Raw genomic sequence first — 25321 nt, 5'->3', positions numbered from 1 at the left:
TCTTTCTACTATTTATTATGGATAATATTTATATATATCTTTAATGTTTAGAAAGTACTTTGCATACATTATCTCATTCCTGTGAAGTAAATCATAAAGGTATTTTTACCTCATTTTAGAGATCAAGAGACTGAGTTGGAATTGGAAAGAGTGAGGTTTTCAGAAGTTGTAAGTTGTCCAAGATCATACAATTTAGAAAGTAGCAAACAGGGAGCTAGGTGGTACAGTGGTTAGAGTGCTGAACCTGGAGTGGGGAACACCTGATTTCAAAAGTGGCCTCAAACATTTACTAGTTGGATGATCTCTGACTACCTTAGTTCCTCAGCTGTAAAATGGAGGTGATAATAATAGCACCGCCCTTGTAGTGCTGTTGCCTGAGGCTTAAATGAGCTACTATTTATGAAGTGTTCAGCACAGTTCCTGGCACATTACGGACCTTTAATGCTTGTTCTCTCTTTCTCCTTCAATCTGGGGACTCAACCTCAGTCTCTTCTGACTCGGTGCTCTTTTCTTGTTACCGTGTTATCCCTTTATTTCTATTAATATCCCAAGTTAGATTCTACTCACCAATGCAAACCACTCTTACTTGCTTAGATACGATTTACATTTCAATAAATTTCAATGCATAAAATGTTGGAACAATGTTTTCCAACTCTTTTTTAAGTCCCCTATGGTCTCCTTTGTTCACTCATTCACTTTAGCTCATGCTAGGATTTGGTGTTTAATCTGTCATTTTGTTTGTCACTTTGCATTATTTTAGAAGTGGCTTTCCTGATTGCTTTATATTTCTTCTGATTGTTGCTTTTAATCTGTTCTGCTGTCTCTTTTCTTCTAGTTCACCTCGTCTACTGCTATAGCATCCGAACCACCGGTCCTTGCCATCCATCTTGCTCTTGGATCCTCCTTGGGTGGGGATTAACTTTCTCAGAACTCGAACTCCCATTTTGCAGGATTCTTCTTTCCTAATCGATGGGCATGTCAGTACGGCCCATTACAGAAGCAGTCTGGACTAGTGGATAGAACGCTAGAAGGCCCACATTTGAATCCTTCCTCCAACAGGACATCTAGTGAGTGAGTTATATTAGATGTCCTCTAAGGTCCCTTCTATGATTGAGCTGCCTTTGTCATTTTCTTCTCAAGTCAAGGAACTCTCCAGAGCAATGGACTTGACCTTTCACCCTGTCTCACTGTGCTTCCCTCCCCAGAACCCTTTTTCCATCCCTGGAATTATAATCAAATTGGTACTGCCATTGCTCCCATAAAAGAGATTTTCAGGCAACCCTCTTGTGGATACCTTCATCTCCCCCTGTGGCTTCTCAAACCAAAACACCTTCCCCTCTGTGTGTTGTCTTCTTCATTAGAACATCAGCTCGCTTTTGTACTTGGATCTCTAGCACTTAAATGATTTTTCATTTACTGATTCATATTTCATCTCGTGGCCATTTCTCTTGTATTTGAGGTTTATCTGTAGATATTTTTGAGTTATTGCCTTGAGTCCTGAGCTTCTCCATCATCATAATAGCTCTTAATCATTGGCTTCTTTTATTGTTGCTCATTCCTTCCCACTCCACACCCATCCCCTTTACTTCTGGACTTTGAACTTTGTTAGTGCTGGGTTGGGCTGCTTTTTGGCAGAGATGTCTGTCCTTAGCATCTGTTCTTTTTCATCCTGCTGCTGCTTTCACAGTGACCCCAAAGTGGTCATCCAGGGGACACTCTATTCATTGCTCTTCAGGTCTGAGTATTGAAAGCTTCTGACTGATTTTGTTGGCTTGTTTTCTAATTGGGACTTTCCTCAGATTGCTGCTGGACTCTTTCACTATTGGATGATTGTAAGGCTCTGTGGGTCAGAGTTTCTGAACTGCTGATTCCCCTCGGGTCCCCGGTGCCCTGCTCTGAGTTTAAGAGCTACCCAGCTCCCATTTGCTTCCCAGAACTTAGAATCTTTGATCCAACATTGGCTGGTGGCTGGCAGATCTGCCAGATGGCACCCAGTCGTGCACCCAGCACTTGCTCACTGATTCTTGGGAATTTGTGCTGCCCTGTATTGGTCCTCATTCTGTTTCTGGCTGATAGAATGCCTCCCCAGGGCTGCCCTGGTTCTCCCACTCCAGTGTATGCAGATCTCTCTCTCTCCTCCTTTCTCTCTCCCTCTCTTTCTCCCTCCTTCCCCTCTTTCTATCCTCTACTATCTTTTTCTCTTTCTTACTCTTTTTCTCTCTTTTTCTTTCTCTCTCTCTCTCATTCTCTTTCACCTCTCCGTCCATTATCTCTATCTCTTTCTCTATCATCTGTATTTCTGCTATCTTTCTCTATCATCTTTCTCTTGCTTTCATCTTTCTCTTTCATCTTTCTTGTTCTCTCTCTCTTTCTCTTTTTATTTCTCTCTCTTTCCCTCTGTTTCTCTTTCCTATCTTTCTCTCTCTTTCTATTTCTCTCCTTCTATATTTCATCTATTATCTCTACCTCTTTCTCTATCATCTCTTTATCATATCTCTTTTTCTCATTCCTGCTTTCTCTCTCTCCCTCTGTCTCTCTTTTATCTCTCTCTATCATTTCTTTTTCTGTCATCTTTATCCTCTCTTTCTCTAACATCTTTCCATTTTATCTCTTTCTATAATCTCTATCATCTTTATCTCTATCATCTTTTTATCATCTCTTTCTCTATAACTTCTTTCTTTATCATCTGTTAATTTATCATGTCTATCATCTTTATCAATCATCTTTCTCTTTCACCTTTCTTTTTCTCTCTCTTACTCTTTCTCTTTCATCTCTCTATCTCTCTATCATCTTTCTCTTCTTTCTCTTTCATTTTTTCTCTCCCTCCCTTCCTCCCTCCTTTGCTTCCTCTCTCCTTCCCTCTCTCCATCCTCTACTATCCCTCTCTATTCTCTTTTTCATCTCTATCATCTCTTTCTCTAAAATCTCTTTATCTCTTTCTCTATTATCTCTCTTTCTCTCACTCCCCCTTTCTCCCTCTCTCCCTCCATCCTCTACTATCTTTCACTCTTTTTCATCTCTCTCTATACTATCTCTTTATCACCTCTTTCTATTCCATCTCTTTCTTTCTTTCTCATTCTTTTTCTCTTTCTCTCTCCCTCTTTCATCTCTATCATCTTTCTCTTCCATCTCTTTCCCTTCTATCTCTTCTTTCTCTTTCTCTTCCATCTCTTTCTTTTCTTTCTCTCCTACTCTATCTTGTACTATCTCTCTCTCTCTTTCTCTTTCATCTCTATCATCTCTAGCTCTATCTCTGTCATCTCTTTCTTTGTCATCTCTGTCATCTCTATCTTTCTGTATCAAGTCTTTATCAGTCATTTCTTTCTCTTTCATCTCTTTCTCTCTGTATCTCTGTTTCTTTCTCTTTCATCTTTATCATCTCCATTTCTTTCTCTATCACTTCTGTCTCTATCATCTTTCTCAATCATCTCTGTCTCTATCATGTTTCTCTATCATCTGTCTCAATCATCTTTTTCTTTCTCTCTGTTTCTCTCTTATTCTTGTTCTCAGTCTCATTTTCTTTCTCTATTTCTCCTTCATCTCTTTCTCTCTATCATCTCTGTATGATCTGTTTTTTCTATCAGATTTCTCCTCTCTTTATTATTTTTTCTCAATTATCATTTCTTTCTATTTTATTTCTCTCGTATCTCTCATTTTTGAATCACCTCTTTCTCTAACATCTCTTAATTTATTCTTTATTATCTTTTTCTCTATCATCTCTTCCTTTCCTCTTCTCCCTCTCCCTTTCCTCTTTTCTGTCTCCCTCTCCATCCCTCCCTGCTCTCTTTTTCTCTATCATCTCTTCCTTTCCTCTTCTCTCTCCCTTTTTCCTCTGCTATTTCTCTTTCTCTTTTCTTTCATCTCTATCATACCTTACTCTATCATCTCTTTCTCTTTCATCTTTCTCTGCTTTTCTTTCAGTTATTTTTCTTCTATTTCTTTCTCTTTCACCTTTTCTCTTTGCCCTTTTTCCCCCACTATATATCTCAGTCTCTCTTTTTCTGTTTCTCTCACTTTTATCTTTCTCTTTCATCTCTCTCTATCATCTCCAACTCTTTCTCTATCATCTCTTTCTCAATTATCTTTCTCTATCATCTCTGTCTCAATCATCTCTTTTTTATCTTATTCTTGTAAATTTCTTTCTCTTCTCTCTCTCCTTCTCCCTCTTGCTCTCTCTCTCTCCCTCTCCCTGCCCTTCTCCCTCTCTATGTCTCCCTCTATCATTTACTATCTCTGTCTCTCTTTTTCTTTCATATCTCTATCATATTCTTAATCATTTTTATCTGCTTTTTCTCTATCCTCTTTCTTTATCATCTTTCTCTTCCATCACTGTTTCATCTCTTTCTTTGTTTCTATTTCTCTCTCATCCTCTGTTTTTCTTTCACCTCTCTCTATCATCTCTGTCTCTTTCTTTAAAATCTTTCTCTATCATCTCTTTCTTTATCATTTTTCTCTATCATCTCTGTCTCCATCATCTCTGTCTATCATCTGTCTTCATCACCCCTGTCTCCATCACCCCGGCCTCCATCATTGGTCTCATCGGTCTCCATCATCATCTATCTCCATCATCTCTGTCTCCATCATCTCTGTCTCCATCATCTCTGTCTCCATCATCTCTGTCTCCATCATCTCTGTCTCCATCATCTCTGTCTCCATCATCTCTGTCTCCATCATCTCTGTCTCCATCATCTCTGTCTCCATCATCTGTGTCTCCATCATCTCTGTCTCCATCATCTCTGTCTCCATCATCTCTGTCTCCATCATCTCTGTCTCCATCATCTCTGTCTCCATCATCTCTGTCTCCATCATCTCTGTCTCCATCATCTCTGTCTCCATCATCTCTGTCTCCATCATCTGTCTCCATCATCTCTGTCTCCATCATCTCTGTCTCCATCATCTCTGTCTCCATCATCTCTGTCTCCATCATCTCTGTCTCCATCATCCTGGTCTCCATCATCTCTGTCTCCATCATCTCTGTCTCCATCATCTCTGTCTCCATCATCTCTGTCTCCATCATCTCTGTCTCCATCATCTCTGTCTCCATCATCTCTGTCTCCATCATCTCTGTCTCCATCATCTCTGTCTCCATCATCTCTGTCTCCATCATCTCTGTCTCCATCATCTCTGTCTCCATCATCTCTGTCTCCATCATCTCTGTCTCCATCACCTCTGTCTCCATCATCTCTGTCTCCATCATCTGTGTCTCCATCATCTGTGTCTCCATCATCTGTGTCTCCATCATCTGTGTCTCCATCATCTCTGTCTCCATCATCTCTGTCTCCATCATCTCTGTCTCCATCATCTCTGTCTCCATCATCTCTGTCTCCATCATCTCTGTCTCCATCATCTCTGTCTCCATCATCTCTGTCTCCATCATCTCTGTCTCCATCATCTCTGTCTCCATCATCTGTCTCCATCATCTCTGTCTCCATCATCTCTGTCTCCATCATCTCTGTCTCCATCATCCTGGTCTCCATCATCTCTGTCTCCATCATCTCTGTCTCCATCATCTCTCTCCATCATCCCTGTCTCCATCACCTCAGCCTCCATCATTGGGCTCATCGGTCTCCATCATCATGTATCTCCATCATCTCTGTCTCCATCATCTCTGTCTCCATTATTGGTGTCCATCATATTGGTCTCCATCATCTCTGTCTCCATCACCCGGCCCCACATCGGTCCCACTTGTCTGACCCATCATCTCTTTTATCACCGGCCCCATCACCCCTGTCGCCCTATCTCAGCCTCAAAAGGGTTCCATCATTTGGTTCCATCATCTGTGTTTCACATATGTGTATCCACATCTGTGTCTTCATCATTTTGTCTTCATCATCCTTGTTCCATCATCGTCTCCATCATCTGTCTCCACACCAGCCTCCATCATCAGTCTCATCGTCTCCTCATCATCCAACTCCATCATCTCTGTTCCCACCTCTTTTCTGCATTTCTTGGCTTATATCTTGGCCTCCATCTGTCTACATCATTCCCCTTTTTTTCTCCCTTCGTTCCCATCCCCCCTTCCTTCCCTCAATTCCTTTGGTTCCATCATCCTTTTTTGGGCCTCCACATTCCCTTTCTTGTCTCCATCATCCTTTCCCTATCCTTTCCCATCATTGGTGTTTCCCCATCTGGTCCCATCATTTGGCTCCACCCCCCACATCCTGTCTCCTCACCTTTCCATTTTGTTAGATCGTTTATCTTGTTCCATCACCTCAGCCTCCATCATCGGGCTCATCGGTCTCCATCATTATTCCATCATCATGTATCTCCATCATCTCTGTCTCCATCACCTCTGTCTTCATGACCTATGTCTCCATCATCTTGACCTCCATCATCTTGGCCTCCATCTGTCTACATCATCCCTATCCTCAGTCCCCATCACCTCTGTCTCCATGAATTTGTTCCATCACCCTGTCTCCATCTTTGGCCCTCCATCATTCTGCCTCCACATGTGTCTCCATCATCTTCCCCACCCCCTCCATCATCTGTCTCCACTTAAACACCAGCCCATCACTGGTCCCCATCATCTCGGTCCCCATCACCTCGGTCCCCATCATCTCATGCTCCATCAACTCTGTGTCCATCATCTGTCCTCATCATCTCTGTCCACATCATGTCTCCACATCTCAGGTCCATCATCTTGGGTTCACCATCCAGTCCCCAAATCTCGGCGCACATCTTTTTCCTCATTTTTCCCCACTCCCTGGTAATCTATCCCATATTCTGTTCCATCACGGCCTCCATCATCCCCACCTCGGCCTCCATCATCTCTGTCTCCATCATCTCTGTCTCCATCACCTCAGCCTCCATCATCTGTGTCTCCATGATCGGTCTCCATCATCCTGGTCTCCATCATCTGTGTCTCCATCATCTCTGTCTCCATCATCCTGGTCTCCATCACCCGGATCTCCATCATCTCTGTCTCCATCATCTGTGTCTCCATCATCCTGCTCTCCATCATCCTGCTCTCCATCATCTTTCTCCATCATCTCTTTCTCCATCACCTCGGCCTCCATCATCTGTCTCCATCATCCCTGTCTCCATCACCTCAGCTTCCATCTTCGGTCTCCTCAGTGTCCATCATCATCTCTGTTTCCATCATCTCTGTTTCCATCATCTCTGTTTCCATCATCTCTGTTTCCATCATCTCTTGTTTCCATCATCTCTGCTTCCATTATCTTTGTTTCCATCATCTCTATCGCCATCATCTCTGTCTCCATCACCTGTGTGTCCATCATCTGTGTGTCCATCATCCTGGTCTCCATCATCTCTGTCTCCATCATCTCTGTCTCCATCATCTCGGCCTCCATCATCTCGGCCTCCATCATCCCTGTCTCTATCACCTCAGCCTCCATCATCGGGCTCATCGGTCTCCATCATCATGTATCTCCATCATCTCTGTCTCCATCATCTGTGTGTCCATCATCTGTGTGTCCATCATCTGTGTGTCCATCATCCTGGTCTCCATCATCTCTGTCTCCATCATCTCTGTCTCCATGATCTGTCTTCATCATCCCTGTCTCCATCACCTCAGCCTCCATCATCGGTCTCATCGGTCTCCATCATTATCTATCTCCATCATCTGTCTCCATCAGCTGTGTCTCCATCATCTTGGCCTCCATCATCTTGGCCTCCATCTGTCTGCATCATCCCTCTCATCAGTCCCCATCACATCGCTCCATCATCTCTGTCTCCATCACCTCTGTCTCCATCATCTTGGCCTCCACCATCTTGGCTTCCATCTGTCTACATCATCCCTGTCCTCATTCCCCATCACCTCTGTCTCCATAAACTCTGTCTACATCACCTCTGTCTCCGTCATCTTGGCCTCCATCATCTCTGCCTCCATCATGTGTCTCTATCATCTGTCTCCATCATTGGCCTACATCACCTCAGCCTACATCACTGGTCCCCATCATCTCGGTCCCCATCATCTCGGTCCCCATCATCTCGGTCCCCATCATCTCGGTCCCCATCATCTCATGCTCCATCAACTCTGTGTCCATCATCTGTCCTCATCATCTCTGTCCACATTATCTGTCTCCATCATCTCAGGCTCCATCATCTTGGGCTTCACCATCTCAGTCCCCACCATCTCTGGCTGCATCATCTCTTTCTCGTTCATCTTTCCCCCTCATCTCCCCTGGTAATCTATCCCTATCATCTCTGTCTCCATCACTTCGGCCTCCATCACCTCTGTCTCCACAATCTGTGTCTCCACAATCTGTGTCTCCACAATCTGTGTCTCCACAATCTGTGTCTCCACAATCTGTGTCTCCATCATCACTGCCTCCATCATCACTGCCTCCATCATCCTGGTCTCCATCATCCTGGTCTCCATCATCCTGGTCTCCATCATCCTGGTCTCCATCATCTCTGTCTCCCTCTCGTCTCCATCTCCGTCCGATCATCCTGTCTCACATCTCTTCCCCGACATCTCGTTCGATCATCTCTGTCTCCATCATCTCTGTCTCCATCACCTCTGTCTCCATCATCTCTGTCTCCATCATCCTGGTCTCCATCATCTGTCTCCATCATCTCTTGCTCCATCACCTCGCCCTCCATCATTTGTCTCCATCATTCCTGTGTCCATCACCTCAGCTTCCATCATCGGTCTCCTCAGTCTGCATCATCATCTATCTCCATCATATCTGTCTCCATCACCTCGGCCTCCATCATCTGTGTCTCCATCATCTCTCTCCCATCATCTGCTCCCAACTTTCCATCATCTGTGTCTATCATCGTCTCCATCATCTGTGTCTCCATCATCTGTGTCTCCATCATCTGTGTCTCTATCATCTGTGTCTCCATCATCTGTGTCTCCATCATTTCTGTCTCCATCATCCTGGTCTCCATCATCTCTGTCTCCATCACATCGGCCTCCATCACCTCGGCCTCCATCACCTCGGCCTCCATCATCGGCCTCCATCATCGGCCTCCATCATCTCTGTCTCCATCATCTCTGTCTCCATCATCTCTGTCTCCATCATCTCTGTCTCCATCATCTGTCTCCATCATCTCTGTCTCCATCATCTCTGTCTCCATCATCTCTGTCTCCATCATCTCTGTCTCCATCATCTCTGTCTCCATCATCCTGGTCTCCATCATGTCTGTCTCCATCATCTCTTTCTCCATCACCTCGGCCTCCATCATCTGTCTCCATTATCCCTGTCTCCACCTCAGCTTCCATCATCTGTCTCTTCAGTCTCCATCATCATCTATCTCCATCATCTGTCTCTATCACCACGGCCTCCATCACCTCGGCCTCCATCATCGGTCTCCATCATCTCTATCTCCATCATCTTTGTCGCTATCATCTCTGTCTCCATCATCACTGTCTCCATCATCGGTCTCCATCATCCTGGTCTCCATCATCTGTGTCTCCATCATCTCTGTCTCCACCATCTCTGTCTCCATCATCCTGGTCTCCATCATCCTGATCTCCATCATCTCCTGGTCTCCATCATCCTGTCTCCATCATCCTGGTCTCCATCATCCTGGTTTCCATCATCCTGATCTCCATCATCTCTGTCTCCATCACCTGTCTCCAACATCTCCGGCTCCATCATCTTGGGCTTCACCATCTCAGTCCCCACAATCTCTGGCTGCATCCCACCATCTTTGGCTGCATCATCTCTTTCTCCTTCATCTTTCCCCATCATCTCCCCTGGTAATCTATCCCATCTCTCTGCCCATCTCACAGTCTGTCCTGTCTCCATCATCCTGGTCTCCATCATCTGTCTCCATCATCTCTGTACCTTCATCTGTCTCCATCATCTCGTCTTCATCCCCTTCTCCATCCCCTCAGCCTCCATCATCGGTCCCCATCATCTCTTCTCCATGCCTGTTCCATCACTTTGAACCATCAGTTTCTCCATCCTCAGCCTCCATCATCGGTCTCCATCATCGCTGTCTCCATCACCTCAGCCTATGGAGGCTCATCATCAGTCTCATCATTCTCCATCATCATCTATGTCCATCATCTCTGTTTCCATCATCTCTGTTTCCATCATCTCTGTTTCCATCATATCTGTTTCCATCTTCTCTATCTCCATCACCTCAGCCTCCATCACCTTGGCCTCCATCACCGGTCTCCATTATCTCTGTCTCCATCATCACTGTCTACATCATCGGTCTCCATCATCCTGGTCTCCATCATCTGTATCTCCACCATCTCTGTCTCCACCATCTCTGTCTCCACCATCTCTGTCTCCATCATCCTGATCTCCATCATCTCCTGGTCTCCATCATCTCCTGTTCTCCATCATCTCTGTCTCCATCATCTCTGTCTCCATCATCTCTGTCTCCATCATCCTGGTCTCCATCATCCTGGTCTCCATCATCCTGGTCTCCATCATCTCTGTCTCCATCATCTCTGTCTCCATCATCTGTCTCCATCATCTCTGTCTCCATCATCTCTGTCTCCATCATCTCTGTCTCCATCATCTCTGTCTCCATCATCTCTGTCTCCATCATCCTGGTCTCCATCATCTGTGTCTCCATCATCTCTGTCTCCATCACCTGTCTCCATCATCTCTGGCTCCATCATCTTGGGCTTCACCATCTCAGTCCCCCCAATCTCTGGCTGCATCCCACCATCTCTGCCTGCATCATCTCTTTCTCCTTCATCTTTCCCCATCATCTCCCCTGCAATTCATTCCCCATCATCTCGCCCCATCATCCAGTCTGCACTTGGTCCCATCCTGGTTCCCTCACCGTCTCCATCTCTGTATCCTTCATCTCTGTCTCCATCATCTCTGTCTTCATCACCCCTGTCTCCATCCCCTCAGCCTCCATCATTGGTCCCCATCATCTCTGTCTCCATCATCTCTATGTCCATCACTTTGGAATCCATCATCCCGGTCTCCATCGCCTCTGCCTCCATCATCGATCTCCATCATTGCTGTCTCCATCACCTCAGCCTCCATTATCAGTCTCATCATTCTCCATCATCATCTATGTCCATCATCTCTGTTTCCATCATCTCTGTTTCCGTCATCTCTGTTTCCATCATATCTGTTTCCATCATCTCTGTCTCCATCATCTCTATCTCCATCACCTCGGCCTCCATCACCGGTCTCCATTATCTCTGTCTCCATCATCACTATCTCCATCATCGGTCTCCATCATCCTGATCTCCATCATCTCCTGGTCTCCATGATCCTGGTCTCCATCATCCTGGTCTCCATCATCCTTGTCTCCATCATCCTGTTCTCCATCATATCTGTCTCCATCATCTCAGGCTCCATCATCTTGGGCTTGACCATCTCAGTCCCCACAATCTCTGGCTGCATCCCACCATCTCTGGCTGCATCATCTCTTTCTCCTTCATCTTTCCCCATCATCTCCCCTGGTAATCTATCCCTATCATCTTTGCCTCCATCATCACAGTCTGCATCATCGGTCTCCATCATCCTCGTCTCCATCATCTGTCTCCATCATCTCTGTATCCTTCATCTCTGTCTCCATCATCTCTGTCTTCATCACCCCTGTCTCCATCCCCTCAGCCTCCATCATTCCATCCCCTCAGCCTTCATCATCGGTCTCCATCATCTCTGTCTCCATCATCTCTATCTCCATCATCTCAGTCTCCATCACCCTGATCTCCATTATCTCTGTCTCCATTATCTCTGTCTCCATCATCTCTGTCTCCATCATCTCTGTCTCCATCATTCTGGTCTCCATCATCTCTGTCTCCATCACCTCGGCCTCCATCATCTGTCTCCATCATCTGTGTCCATCATCTCTGTCTCCATCATCTCTGTCTCCATCATCTCTGTATCCATCTCTTTCTCCATCACCTCGGCCTCCATCATCTGTCTCCATCATCTGTCTCCATCATCTGTCTCCATCACCTCGGCCTCCATCACCTCGGCCTCCATCATCGGTCTCAATCATCTCTGTCTCAATCATCGGTCTCCATCATCCTGGTCTCCATCATCTGTGTCTCCATCATCTGTGTGTTCATCATATGTGTATCCATCATCTGTGTCATCATCATTTTTGTCTTCATCATCCTGGTCTCCATCATCCTGGTCTCCATCATCCTGGTCTCCATCATTCTGGTCTCCATCATCTGTCTCCATCACCTCAGCCTCCATCATCGGTCTCATCAGTCTCCATCATCATCCAACTCCATCATCTCTGTCTCCGTCACCTCTGTCTCGATCATCTTGGCCTCCATCATCTCTACCTCCATCATGTGTCTCCCTTATCTGTCCTCATCATCTCTGTCCCCATCATCTGACTCCATCATCTCAGTCTCCATCATATTGGGCTTCACCATCTCAGTCCCCATCTCTGGATGCACCATCTCTGTCTCCCTCATCTTTCCCTATCTTCTCCCCTGGTAACCTATCCCTATCATCTCTGTCTCCATCGCCTCTGCCTCCAGCATCGATCTCCATCATCCTGGTCTCCATCATCTGTGTCTCCATCATCCCTATCTCCATCACCTCAGACTCCATCATCAGTCTCATCAGTCTCCATCATCATATGTCTCCATCATCTCTGTCTCCATCATCCTGGTCTCCATCATCCTGGTCTCCGTCATCCTGATCTCCATCATCTCCTGGTCTCCATCATCCTGGTCTCCATCATCCTGCTCTCCATCATCCTGCTCTCCATCATCCCTGTCTCCATCACCTGTCTCCATCATCTCAGGCTCCATCATCTTGGGCTTCACCATCTCAGTCCCCACCATCTCTGGCTGCATCATCTATTTCTCCTTCATCTTTCCCCATCATCTCCCCTGGTAATCTATCCCTATCATCTCTCCCTCCATCATCAGAGTCTGCATCATCTGTTTCCATCATCCAGGTCTCCATCATCTGTCTCCATCATCCCTGTATCCTTCATCTCTGTCTCCATCATCTCTGTCTTCATCACCCCTGTCTCCATCCCCTCAGCCTCCATCATCGGTCCCCATCATCTCTGCCTCCATCATCTCTGTCTCCATCATTTTGGACTCCATCAGCCCGGTCTCCATCGCCTCAGCCTCGATCATCGATCTCCATCATCGCTGTCTCCATCACCTCAGCCTCCATCATCAGTCTCATCAGTCTCCATCATCATCTATGTCCATCATCTCTGTCTCCATCATCTCTGTCTCCATCATTGGTCTCCATCATAGGTCTCCATCATCTGTCTCCATCATCCTGGTCTTCATCATTCTGGTCTCCATCATCCTGGTCTCCATCGTCACCTGTCTCCATCATCACCTGTCTCCATCATCTGTCTCCATCACCTCAGCCTAAATCATCGGTCTCATTGGTCTCCATCATCATCCAACTCCATCATCTCTGTCTCCCTCACCTCTTTCTCCAACATCTTGGCTTCCATCATCTTGGCCTCCATCTGTCTACATCATTCCTTTCCTCATTCCCCATCACCTCGCTCTCCCTCACCTCTGTCTCCATCATCTCTGTCTCCATCATCTCTGTCTCCATCATCTCTGTCTCCATCATCTGTGTCTCCATCATCTGTGTCTCCATCATCCTGGTCTCCATCATCTCTGTCTCCATCATCTCTTTGTCCATCACCTCGGCCTCTATCATCGGTCTCCATCATCTCTTTCTCCATCACCTCGGCCTCCATCACCCCTGTCTCCCTCACCTCAGCCTCCATCATAGGTCTCCTTCCTCTCTTTCTCCATCCTCTCAGTCTCCATCATTGGTCTCCATCATCCTGGTCTCCGTCATCCTGGTCTCCGTCATCTGTGTCTCCATCATCTTTGTGTCCATGATCCTGGTCTCCATCATCCTGGTCTCTATCATCTGTGTCTCCATCATCTCTGTTTACATCATCTCTGTTTCCATCCCCTCGGCCTCCATCATCGGTCTCCAACATCGATCTCCCTCACCTCTGTCTCCCTCACCTCTGTCTCCCTCACCTCTGTCTCCCTCACCTCTGTCTCCCTCACCTCTGTCTCCATCATCTCTGTCTCCATCACCTCGGCCTCCATCATCGGTCTCCATCGTCTCTGTCTCCATCATCTCTGTCTCCAACATCTCTGTCTCCATCATCCCTGTCTCCATCACCTCGGTCTCCATCATCGGTCTACATCGTCTCTGTCTCCATCATCTCTGTCTCCATCACCTCGGCCTCCATCATCGGTCTCCATCGTCTCTGTCTCCATCATCTCTGTCTTTATCATCTCTGCCTTCATCATCTGTGTCTCCATCTCTGTCTCCGTCATTCTGGTCTCCATCATCCTGGTCTCTATCATCCTGGTCTCCATCATCTGTGTCTCCATCATCTCTGTTTACATCATCTCTGTCTCCATCATCTCTGTTTCCATCCCCTCGGCCTCCATCATCGGTCTCCATCATCGGTCTCCATCATCGGTCTCCATCATCAGTCTCCATCATCGGTCTCCAACATCGATCTCCATCACCTCTGCCTCCATCATCTTGGTCTCCATCATCTGCCTCCATCATCCCTGTCTCCATCACCTCAGCCTCCATCATCGGTCTCATTGGTCTCCATCATCATCTTATTCCATCATTGGTGTCCATTATCTCTGTCTCCATTATCTCTGTCTCCATCATCTGTGTCTCCATCATCATCTGTCTCTATCATTTGTCTCCATCATCCCTCCCCATCACCTCAGCCTCCATCATTGGGCTCATCAGTATCCATCATCATCTATCTTCATCATCTCTGTTTCCATCATCTCTCTCTCCATCATCTTTGTCTCCATCTTCTGTCTCCATCATGCTGGTCTCCATCATCTGTGTCTCCATCACCTCGGCCTCCAGCACCTCGGCCTCCATCACCTTGGCCTCCATCACCTCGGCCTCCATCACCTCGGCCTCCATCACCTCGGCCTCCATCTCCTCGGCCTCCATCATCTCTGTCTCCATCACCTCAGCCTCCATCATCGATCTCCATCACTTATCTCTCCATCACCTCTTTCTCCATCATCCTGGTCTCCATTATCTGTGTCTCCATCATCTGTGTATCCAACATCTGTGTCTGCATCATCTGTGTCTCCATCATCTCTTTCTACATCATCTCTCTCTCCATCATCTCTGTTTCCATCCCCTCGGCCTCCATCATCGGTCTCCATCATAGGTCTCCATCTCCTCGTGCCATCTGGTTTAGTAATGGGTGCTTACTCACCCCGTCTGTAGTACTGTTTCATCGCCGATTTTGCTCGCCTGCATGCCATCGCCTGCATGCCCATACTTGTGCCGATTTGCCATAAGCACCAGGCCATCGTGATATCGCCATCGGCGTATATCACGCCAGCCTGTATTATTGCCATCGATTATAATGCGCCATCTGTCCATCATGTGTTCCATCATCTCTCTCATCATCCTCTCTCTCTCTCTCCATCACTATATTTTCTCATCGTATCTTAATGTCTGTCTCCATCATCTGTCTCCATCATCTGTCTCCATCATCTGTGTCTCCATCATCTGTGTCTCCATCATCTGTAACTCCATCATCTGTGTCTCCAGCATCTCTGTCTCCATCATCTCTGTCTCCATCATCTGGCTTCATCACCCCCTGTTTCCATCACCTCAGCCTCCATCATCGGTCTCCATCATGTAAGTAATCTGTGCCGCCATTATCATCTATTTCCCATTGTCCTGTCTCCCTCAGCCATATACATCACCTCAGCCTCCATCCTCGGCTCCCACCATCACCCCAGCCTCCATCATGGTCTCCATCAGGTCTCATCATCTACTCCATCATCCTGGTCTCCATCTCTGTCTCATCATCTCTGTCTCCATCATCTGTCTCCATCATCTCTGTCTCCATCATCTCTGTCTCCATCATCTCTGTCTCCATCATCCTGGTCTCCATCACCTCGGCCTCCATCACCCCGGCCTCCATCATCGGTCTCCATCATCGGTCTCCATCATCGGTCTCCATCATCGGTCTCCATCATCCTGTCTCCATCATCTGTGTCTCCATCATCTCTGTCCATCTCTCTCATCTCTATCTCCATCATCTGTCTCCATCATCCTGGTCTCCATCATCTGTGTCTCCATCATCTATGTCTCCATCATCTCCATCATCTGTCTCCATATGGCCTCCATCATTGGGCTCATCGGTCTCCATCATCATGTATCTCCATCATCTCTGTCTCCATCATCTCTGTCTCCATCATCTCTGTCTCCATTATTGGTGTCCATCATATTGGTCTCCATCATCTCTGTCTCCATCACCTCGGCCTCCATCATCGGTCTCCATCATGTCTGACTCCATCATCTCTGTCTCCATCACCTCGGCCCCCATCACCCCTGTCGCCCTCATCTCAGCCTCAAACATTGGTCTCCATCATCTGTGTCTCCATCATCTGTGTGTTCATCATATGTGTATCCATCATCTGTGTCTTCATCATTTTTGTCTTCATCATCCTTGTCTCCATCATCAGTCTCCATCATCTGTCTTCTGTCTCCATCACCTCAGCCTCCATCATCAGTCTCATCAGTCTCCATCATCATCCAACTCCATCATCTCTGTCTCCGTCACCTCTTTCTGCATTATCTTGGCTTCCATCATCTTGGCCTCCATCTGTCTACATCATTCCTTTCTTCATTCCCCATCACCTCGCTCTCCCTCACCTCTGTCTCCATCATCTTGGCCTCCATCATCTCTGTCTCCATCATCTCTATCTCCATCATTGGTGTCCATCATCCTGGTCTCCATCATCTGTGTCTCCATCACCTGTGTCTCCATCACCTGCGTCTCCATCACCTCGGCCTCCATCATCGTTCTCCATTCTCTGTCTCCATCATCCTGTTCTCCATCATCTGTGTCTCAATCATCTGTGTCTCAATCATGTGTGTCTCCATCATGTGTGTCTCCATCATGTATGTCTCCATCATCCTGGTCTCCATCATCCTGGTCTCCATCATCCTGGTCTCCATCATCCTGGTCTCCATCATCTCTGTCTCCATCATTGGTGTCAATCATCCTGCTCTCCATCATCTCTGTCTCCATCACCTGTCTCCATCATCTCAGGCTCCATCATCTTGGGCTTCACCATCTCAGTCCCCACCATCTCTGGCTGCATCATCTCTTTCTCCTTCATCTTTCCCCATCATCTCCCCTGGTAATCTATCCCTATCATCTCTGCCTCCATCATCACAGTCTGCATCATCGGTCTCCATCATCCTGGTCTCCATCATCTGTCTCCATCATCTCTGTATCCTTCATCTCTGTCTCCATCATCTCATCTTCATGCCCTGTCTCATCCCTCAGCCTCCATCATCGGTCCCCATCATCTCTGTCTCCATCATCTCTGTCTCCATCACTTTGGACTCCATTACTCCGGTCTCCATCGCCTCAGGCTCCATCATTGATCTCCATCATCGCTGTCTCCATCACCTCAGCTCCATCATCAGGTCATCGTGCATCATCTGTAATAAATAATCTCTGTTTCCATCATCTCTGTCTCCATGTACTCTGTCTCCATCATTGGTCTCCATGTAGGTCTCTCCATCATCTGTGTCTCCATCATCCTGGTCTTCTGGTCTCATCCTGGTACCATCATGCCTGTCTCATCATGCTGTCTCATCATCTGTCTCTCCTCACTATTTTCGTCATCAGTCTCATTGGTCTCATCATCATCCAACTCCATCATCTCTGTCTCCTCCTCTTCTCAACATCTTAGCTACATCATCTTGGCCTCCATCTGTCTACATCATTCCTTTCCTCATTCCCCATCACCTCGCTCTCCCTCACCTCTGTCTCCATCATCTCTCATCTTGTCTGTCTCCATCTGTCTCATCATCATGTCTCATCTATCTGTCTCTCCATTATTATCACAGTTACCATCATCTCTGTCTCCATCATCTCTCTTCCATCCTCAAGCCTCTATCAGTAGTTCTATGTCTTATAAAATGCTCAGCCTCCATCCCCTGTCTCCCTCACCTCAGCCTCCCATCATGGGTTCTCCTTCCCCTTCTTATAATCCCCAGGTCTCCCATCATTGATTCAATCTGGTCTCGTCATCACCAGTTCCGTCATCTGTGTCTCGTGGTCACGTCCATGATTATGATCGCCATAATCCTGGTCTCTCCTGCTCATACAATATCCATCATCTCTGTTTTGCATCTCTGTGTTTCCATCCCTCGGCCTCCATCATCGGTCTCCAACATCAGTCTCCTGCTCTCCTCTACCTCTGTCTCCCTCACCTCATCTCCCTCACTCTATCTCCCCTCACCTCTGTCTCCATCATCTCTGTCTCCATCATCTCTGTCTCCAACATCTCTGTCTCCATCATCCCTGTCTCCATCACCTCGGTCTCCATCCTTCGGTCTCATTGTGTCTCTGTCTTTATCATCTCTGCCTCCATCATCTGTGTCTCCATCTTTGTCTCCGTCATTCTGGTCTCCATCATCCTGGTCTCTATCATCCTGGTCTCCATCATCTCTGTCTCCATCACCTCGGCCTCCATTATCGGTCTCCATCGTCTCTGTCTCCATCATCTCTGTCTTTATCATCTCTGCCTCCATCATCTGTGTCTCCATCTCTGTCTCCGTCATTCTGGTCTCCATCATCCTGGTCTCTATCATCCTGGTCTCCATCATCTGTGTCTCCATCATCTCTGTTTACATCATCTCTATATCTGTCTGTTTCCATCCCTCCTTGTGTCATGGTCTCCGTATTGATTCAACATCAGTCTCCATGCTCACTCTCCCTCCTCCTGTCTCCCTCACCTCTGTCTCCCTCACCTCTGTCTCCCTCACCTCTGTCTCCCTCACCTCTGTCTCCCTCACCTCTGTCTCCATCACCTCTGTCTCAATCACCTCTGTCTCCATCATCTGTGTCTCCATCATCATCTGTCTCTATCATTTGTCTCAATCATCCCTCTCTCCATCACCTCAGCCTCCATCATCGGTCTCATCTCCATCATCCTGGTCTCCATCATCCTGGTCTCCATCATCCTGGTCTCATCCTCCTGGTCTCCATCATCTGGTCTCCATCTGAATTCATCTCATCCATCATCTCTGTCTCCATCATCTGTCTCTAACATCAGTCTCCATCATCCGTGTCTCCATCATCCGTGTCTCCATCATCCGTGTCTCCATCATCCGTGTCTCCATCATCCGTGTCTCCATCATCCTGGTCTCCATCATCTCTGTCTCCATCATCTGTCTCTATCATCAGTCTCCATCATCCGTGTCTCCATCATCCGTGTCTCCCTCATCTGTGTCTCCATCATCCTGGTCTCCATCATCCTGGTGTCCATCATCTGTGTCTCCATCATCCTTGTCTCCATCATCCTGGTCTCCATCATCTCTGTCTCCATCATCTCTGTCTCCGTCTTCTGTGTCTCCGTCATCCTGGTCTCTGTCATCTGTGTCTCCGTCATCTGTGTCTCCATCATCTGTGTCTCCCTCATCTGTGTGTCCCTCACCTGTGTATCCGTCACCTCGGCCTCCCTCATTGGCCTCCCTCATTGGTCTCCCTCATTGGTCTCTGTGTCCTCATTGGTCTCGTCATCTGCTCCGTCATCTCTCCACCTCACAATTCTCCTATAGGTCTCCATCACTAATTACCATCACCTCTGTCTCCATCACCTCGGCCTGCATCACCTCGGCCTGCATCATTGGTCTCCGTTATCTCTGTCTCCATCATCTCTGTCTCCATCATCTCTGTCTTCATCTCCCCTGTCTCCATCACCTCAGCCTCCATCATCCTGGTCTCCATCATGTCTCCATCATCCTGGTCTCCATCATCCGTGTCTCCATCATCTCTGTCTCCGTCTTCTGTGTCTCCGTCATCCTGGTCTCTGTCATCTGTGTCTCCGTCATCTGTGTCTCCATCATCTGTGTCTCCCTCAATAATGTGTCCCTCTGTCTGTGTATCCAAATCACATAAACCCTCATTGGTCTCCCTCATTGGTCTCCCTCATCGTTGTCCCTCATTGGTCTCCGTCATCTGTCTCCGTCACCTCTGTCTCCATCATCTCTGTCTCCATCATCTCTGTCTCCATCATCTCTGTCTCCATCATCTCTGTCTCCATCATCTCTGTCTCCATCATCTCTGTCTCCATCATCTCTGTCTCCATCATCTCTGTCTCCATCATCTCTGTCTCCATCATCTCTGTCTCCATCATCTCTGTCTCCATCATCTCTGTCTCCATCATCTCTGTCTCCATCATCTCTGTCTCCATCATCTCTGTCTCCATCATCTCTGTCTCCATCATCTCTGTCTCCATCATCTCTGTCTCCATCACTTTGGACTCCATCACTCCGGTCTCCATCGCCTCAGGCTCCATCATTGATCTCCATCATCGCTGTCTCCATCACCTCAGCCACCATCATCAGTCTCATCAGTCTCCATCATCATCTATGTCCATCATCTATGTTTCCATCATCTCTGTCTCCATCATCCTGGTCTCCATCATCTCTGTCTCCATCATCTCTGTCTCCATCATCCTGGTCTCCATCATCTCTGTCTCCATCATCTCTTTCTCCATCACCTTGCCCTCCATCATCTGTCTCCATCATCCCTGTCTCCATCACCTCAGCTTCCATCATCGGTCTCCTCAGTCTCCATTATCATCTATCTCCATCATATCTGTCTCCATCACCTCGGCCTCCATCATCTGTGTCTCCATCATCTGTCTCCATCATCTGTGTCTCCATCATCTGTGTCTCCATCATCTGTGTCTCCATCATCTGTGTCTCCATCATCTGTGTCTCCATCATCTGTGTCTCCATCATCTGTGACTCCATCATCTGTGTCTCCATCATCTGTGTCTCCATCATCTCTGTTTACACCATCTCTGTCTCCATCATCTCTGTTTCCATCCCCTCGGCCTCCATCATCGGTCTCCATCATCGGTCTCCAACATCGGTCTCCATCACCTCTGTCTCCATCATCTTGGTCTCCATCACCTCTGTCTCCATCATCCCTGTCTCCATCACCTCAGCCTCCATCATCGGTCTCATTGGTCTCCATCACCATCTTATTCCATCATCGGTGTCCATCATCTCTGTCTTCATTATCTCTGTCTCCATCACCTTGGGCTCCATCATCGGTCTCCATCACCTCTGTCTCCATCACCTCTGTCTCCATCACCTCTGTCTCCCTCACCTCTGTCTCCCTCACCTCTGTCTCCCTCACCTCTGTCTCCCTCACCTCTGTCTCAATCACCTCTGTCTCCATCATCTGTGTCTCCATCATCATCTGTCTCTATCATTTGTCTCCATCATCCCTCTCTCCTTCACCTCAGCCTCCATCATCGGTCTCATCTCCATCATCCTGGTCTCCATCATCCTGGTCTCCATCATCCTGGTCTCCATCATCTCTGTCTCCATCATCTCTGTCTCCATCATCTGTCTCCAACATCAGTCTCCATCATCCGTGTCTCCATCATCCGTGTCTCCATCATCCGTGTCTCCATCATCCGTGTCTCCATCATCCTGGTCTCCATCATCTCTGTCTCCATCATCTGTCTCTATCATCAGTCTCCATCATCCGTGTCTCCATCATCCGTGTCTCCATCATCCGTGTCTCCCTCATCTGTGTCTCCATCATCCTGGTGTCCATCATCTGTCTCCATCATCCTTGTCTCCATCATCCTGGTCTCCATCATCTCTGTCTCCATCATCTCTGTCTCCGTCTTCTGAATTCATTATCCTGGTCTCTTCATCTGTTTTCTCTGTGTCTCCATCATCTGTGTCTCCCTCATCTGTGTGTCCCTCACCTGTGTATCCGTCACCTCGGCCTCCCTCATTGGCCTCCCTCATTGGTCTCCCTCATTGGTCTCCCTCATCGTTGTCCCTCATTGGTCTCCGTCATCTTCCTCAATCTCTCTCCATCCCCAATTCCATCCCTCAGTCCCATCACCTGGTCTCCATCCCCTCCAAACCCATCACCTCGGCCTGCATCATCGGTCTCCGTTATCTCTGTCTCCATCATCTCTGTCTCCATCATCTCTGTCTTCATCTCCCCTGTCTCCATCACCTCAGCCTCCATCATCCTGGTGTCCATCATCTGTGTCTCCATCATCCTGGTCTCCATCATCCGTGTCTCCATCATCTCTGTCTCCGTCTTCTGTGTCTCCGTCATCCTGGTCTCCGTCATCCTGGTCTCTGTCATCTGTGTCTCCGTCATCTGTGTCTCCATCATCTGTGTCTCCCTCATCTGTGTGTCCCTCATCTGTGTATCCGTCACCTCGGCCTCCCTCATTGGCCTCCCTCATTGGTCTCCCTCATCGTTGTCCCTCATTGGTCTCCATCATCTGTCTCCGTCACCTCTGTCTCCATCACCTCTGTCTCCATCACCCTCCCTCCTCATCTTGTCTCCAAAAATATCTCTGTCTCCATCATCTTCTCCATCATCTTGTCTCCATCCCCTTTCCCCACCTCCAACCTCCATCATCTTTGTCTCCATCATCCTGGTCTCCATCATCCGTGTCTCCATCACCTCTTTCTCCATCACCTCGGCCTCCATCATCGGTCTCCATCATCTGTCTCCATCATCTGTCTCCATCATCTCTGTCTCCATCATCCTGGTCTCCATCATCTCTGTCTCCATCATCCGTGTCTCCATCATCCGTGTCTCCATCATCCGTGTCTCCATCATCCGTGTCTCCATCATCCGTGTCTCCATCATCTCTGTCTCCATCATCTCTGTCTCCGTCTTCTGTGTCTCTGTCATCCTGGTCTCTGACATCTGTGTCTCCGTCATCTGTGTCTCCATCACCTCGGTCTCCCTCATCTGTGTATCCGTCATCTGTCTCCGTCACCTCTGTCTCCGTCACCTTGGCTTCCCTCATCGGTTTCCCTCATCGGTCTCCCTCATTGGTCTCCGTCATCTCTGTCTCCGTTATCTCTGTCTCCATCATCGGTCTCTATCATCGGTCTCCATCATTGGTCTCAATCATCATCTGTCTCCATCATCTGTCTCCATCATCCCTGTCTCCATCACCTCAGCTTCCATCATTGGTCTCATCGATCTCCATCATCATCTGTCTCCATCATCTCTGTCTCCATCACCTCTGTCTCCATCGTCTTGGCCTGCATCATCTTGGCCTCCATCTGTCTACATCATCCTTGTCCTCAGTCCCTATCACCTCGCTCTCCATCACCTCTGTCTCCATCATCTTGGCCTCCTTCATCTCTGCCTCCATCATGTGTCTCCATCATCTGTCCTCATTATCTCTGTCCCCATCATCTGTCTCCATCATCTCAGGCTCCATCATCTTGGGCTTCACCATCTCAGTTCCCACCATCTCTGGCTGCACCATCTCTTTCTCCTTCATCTTTCCCCTTCATCTGTCCTGGTAATCTATCCCTATCATCTCTGTCTGTGTCATCTCAGTCCTTGTCATCTGTCCCTATCATCTCTTCTCCATCATCTCCGTCATCTCTTTCTTTTGTCTGCCTCTATCTGTCTCTCTCATCTCAGTCCTCGTCATCTGTCCCTATCATCTCTTCTCCATCATCTCCATCATCTCTTTCTTTTGTCTGTCTCTGTTTCCGATATCTCTGTCTCTGATATCTCTGTCTCCATCATCTGTCCCCATCATCTGTCCCCATCATCTCTGTCCCCATCATATCATCTCCATCATCGTTATCATCTCTATCATCTCTTTCTAGCATCTCTCTGTCATGTCTCTCTTTTTCTCTCTCTCTCCCTCTCTCCTTTTCTACTTCTGTCCCTTCCTCTCTTTATCCTCTACTATCTCTCTTCCTCTTCTTTTTCTCATTCATCTATCATCTTTATCATCTCTATCATCTTTGTTCGTCTTTCATTTATTTTTCTTTTATCTCTCTTTCATTTATTCCTCTTTCATCTTTTTCTCTCTTTCTCTCTATCCTCTACTATCTCTTTCTCTTTGTCTTTCTCTTTTTCTATTATCACTTTCATCTTTATCTCTCTTTTTCATCTTTGTCATATTTTTTCATCTTTTTCTCCTTTATTTGTTTTTCTTCCATGTCTTTCTCTTCTATCTCTCTCTTTCCCTCTCTCTTCCTCTCTTTCTCTTATTCTCTTTCTGTTGCTCTTTCTCTTTCATCTCTCTGTCTCTCTATTTTCCTCTCTTTATTTCTCTTTCATCTCTGTCATCTCTACCTCTTTCTTTGTCATCTTTATCTAACATCTTTGTCTCTATCATCTTTCTCTTTCTTTTTTCTTTTTCATTCTCATTCTAAATCTAGTTCTTTTTCTCTCATTTCTCTCTATCACCTCTTTCTATATCATATTTCTCTTTCTGTTTCATCTTTCTCTTTCTTGTTCTCTTTCTTTCTCTCCTTAATTTCTCTCTATATAACCTCTCTATCTCTATCATTTATTTCACTATCTCTATCACCTCTTTATCATCTTTTTCTGTCACCTTTTTATCATCTCTTAATTTATCATGTCTTTCTCTACCAATCATCTTTCATCTCTTTCTTTTTTACGTCTTTTTCTGTCTTTCTCAATCTTTCTTTTTGTCTTTCTCTTTGTTCATCTGTCATCTCTCTCATCTCTCATTTTTTCTATCATCTTTCTCTTATATTTCTCTCTTTCTCTTTCATCTCTAACATTTCTACCTCTTTCCCTATCATCTCTTTCTCTATCATCTTTATCATCTTTCTTTTTCATCTCTTTCTGTTTAATCTATCTTTCTCTCTTTCTCATTCTTTTGTCTTTCTTTCCTTCATCTCTCTATTATCTATCCCTATCATCTCTATCATATCTTTATGATGTCTTTCACTATCTCTATCATCTCTTTATCATATTTCTCTGTCACCTCTTTATCACCTTTCTCTTCCATCTCTTTCTTTTTCACCTCTGTCCCTTTCTGTATCATTTCCTCTCATCTTTCTTTATCATCTCTTTCTCATCTTTTTCTCTATCATCACTTTCTCTATCATCTCTATCATCTTTCTCTTTTATCTTTGTCTTTCGTCTCTTTTATCTCTCATCTTTCTGTTTCATTTCTCTCTTTCCCCTCTCTCCCTCCCTTCTTCCATTTTCTACTATCTCTTTCCTTTTCTTTTTCATCTCTTTCTATATCATTTCTATCTCTTTTTCTGTCATCTTTTTCTCTATCATCTCTATTTCATGTCTTTCTCTTTTTCACTTTATCTCTTTTCTCTTCTCTTTCATCTCTATCATGTCTTTTTCTAGCTTCTTTTGTTTTTCATCTCTTTCTTTCTATTTCTTTCTCTTTTTCTCTCTTTCTCTCTCTCTTGCTCCCTCCCTCTTTCACCCTATCCTCTACTATCTCTCTCTTCCTCCCTCCCTCCCTTCCTTTATCTTCTACTATCTCTTTATCATCTCCATCTCTATCTCCTTTCTCTACCATGTCTTTCTCTTCCACTTCTCTCTCTCTCTGTGTTTCTGTGTCTCTCTGTCACTC

Source organism: Sarcophilus harrisii, chromosome X, assembly GCF_902635505.1.
Source record: "Sarcophilus harrisii chromosome X, mSarHar1.11, whole genome shotgun sequence".
Lineage (NCBI taxonomy): Eukaryota > Metazoa > Chordata > Mammalia > Dasyuromorphia > Dasyuridae > Sarcophilus > Sarcophilus harrisii.
The sequence above is the reverse complement of the archived record's forward strand: the minus strand, read 5'-3'. Positions refer to the sequence as shown.